Here is a 2,592-nt window from a genome sequence, read left to right as displayed (position 1 = left end):
AAAGAAAAAAGAGGCAAGCTGAAATATAGACTCAAACCTATAGAGAACAAAGCAATGGTTACCAGAGGGGAGGTGGGTCGGGGGACAGGGGAAACAGGTGAAGGGGATTAAGAGTGCACTTATCATGATAAGCACTAGTTATCTATGGAACTGTTGAATCAGTATATTGTACACCTGAAACTAATATAACACTGTAGGTTGACCACACTGGAATTTACAAAAAATTCCTCATTCCTTTTTATAGCTGACTAATATTCCACTATATTGACATACAACATTTTGTTTACCCATTCATCAATTGATGGATATTTGGGTTTTTCCACTTTTCAGCTACTATGAGTAATACTGCTCTAAACATTCACATATTAGTTTTTATATGAACATACAGTTTAAATTCTCTTGGCTATATAACTAGGAGTGGAATTGCTGGGTCATATGGTTGCTCTATGTTTAACTTTTTTAGGAGCTGCCCAACTGTTTTCCGAACATGCTGTAGGATTTTAACTTCTACCAGCAACGTCTGAGGGTTCCGTTTCCTTTGCATCCTTTCCAACTGTAGTTACTGTCTGCCATTTTGGTGGTCATCCTAGTGGGTGTGATGTGGTGTCTCAGTGTGGTTTTCATTTGCATTTCCCTATAGATAGGCAAATGGTGTCGAGCATCTTTTCACGTGCTTATTGGTCATTTGGAGATCTCTTTTGGCTAAATGTCTTTTCAGATATTTGCCCATTTTTATTTTTTTTTTAAAGATTTTATCTATTTGTCAGAGAGAGAGAGAGGAGAGAGCACAAGCAGGGGGAGTGGAGGGCACAGGGAGAGCAGGCTCCCCGCTGAACAGGGAGCCCAATGTGGGACTTGATCTCAGGATGCTGGGATCGTGACCTGAGTTGAAGGCAGACGCTTAACTGACTGAGCCACCTGGAGTCCCATGATCTTTGCCCATTTTTAAATTGTGTTTTTTTTAAACTTTGTATATTGCGTCATTTAAAAAAAAAGATTTTATTTATTTATTTGAGAGAGTGCGTGCACAAGCGGGGGGAGGGGCAAAGGCAGAGGGAGAAGCAGGCTCCCAGCTGAGCAGGGAACCCCACACGGGCTTGATCCCAGACTCTGAGGTCATGACCTGAGCCAAAGGCAGATGCTTAACCGACTGAGCCACGCAGGTGCCCCTATTGTGTCTTTTTAAAACAAACTTTTTTTTTTTTAAAGATTTTATTTATTTATTTGACAGAGAGAGACAGACAGCGAGAGAGGGAACACAAGCAGGGGGAGTGGGAGAGGAAGAAGCAGGCTCCCAGCAGAGCAGGGAGCCCGATGCAGGGCTCAATCCCAGGACCCCGGGATCACACCCTGAGCTGAAGGCAGATGTTTAATGACTGACCCACCCAGGCGCCCCTAAAACAAACTTTTTAAGGACAGCTTTAGATTTACAGAAAAATTGTGAAGACAGTACAGAGAGTTCACTTACACTCTGTTCCTAGTTTCCCCTTTTATTAACATCTTACATTAGTATGATACGTTTGTTATAATTAGTGAACCAGTATTGATGCATTATTATTGACTAAAATCTATATTTTATTCAGATTTCCTCAGTTTTTACCTAATGTCCTTTTTCTATTCCAGGGTCCCATCCTGGATACCACATTGCATTTACTTGTCATGTCTCACGCTCCTCTTGTCAGTGGTAGTTTCTCAGATGTTCCTTGTTTTTGATGACCTCAACAGTTTTGAGAAATACTGGTCAAGTGTTTCAGAGAATGTTCTATTGGGATTTTCCAAGGTTTTTCTCACGATAAGACTGGGGTACTGTGCTTTGAGGGGTAAGGCCACAGAGGTGAAGTGCCATTTTCATCATGTGCTATGACATGGCTTCTCATTGTTAATATTAACTAATCAAGATCGCCTGGCGGAGACAGCATTTGTAGTTTCTTTCCTCTCCCTTTTCCATGCTATACTCTTTCCAAGGAAGTCGCCGTGCATAGCCCACAGCTAAGGAGTAGGAGTTATGAGCCACCTCCTGAGGACAGAATATCTACATAAATTATTTGGAATTTCTCTGTGCATAAGATTTGTCTCTTCTTATCTATTTATCTACCTATTGTATTCGTATAGACTCATGGATATTTATTTTATATTTTGGTTTATAACCCAATACTACTTTATCTGTTTTATTGCTCAAATGTTCCAACTTCAGCCATTGGGAAGTCTTTCAGTTGGTTCCTCAGTCCCTTCAGCATATCCCCATTAGTGTGTGTGTGTGTGTGTGTGTGTGTGAGCACTTCCTTACTCTCTGGCACTATAAGATGCTCCAGGCCCCTTTTGTGTATTTCTTTTTCCTTCCTTCTTTCTTTCTTTTTTTCTTTCTTTCTTTCTTTCTTTCTTTCTTTCTTTCTTTCTTTCTTTCTTTCGTTTGTTTATTTGGGAGAGAGAAAATGAGTGGGAGGGAGAAAGCGAGAACCTGAAGCAGACTGTCCTGAGTACACAGCTTGACGCGGGGCTGGATCCCACGACAGAGAGATCATGTCCCAAGCTTAAACCAAGAGTCAGCCACTTAACCAACTGAGCCACCCAGGTGCCCCCGCATTTTGTATA

Source organism: Ursus arctos, unplaced genomic scaffold, assembly GCF_023065955.2.
Source record: "Ursus arctos isolate Adak ecotype North America unplaced genomic scaffold, UrsArc2.0 scaffold_9, whole genome shotgun sequence".
In the NCBI taxonomy this organism is placed as follows: domain Eukaryota; kingdom Metazoa; phylum Chordata; class Mammalia; order Carnivora; family Ursidae; genus Ursus; species Ursus arctos.
The sequence above is the reverse complement of the archived record's forward strand: the minus strand, read 5'-3'. Positions refer to the sequence as shown.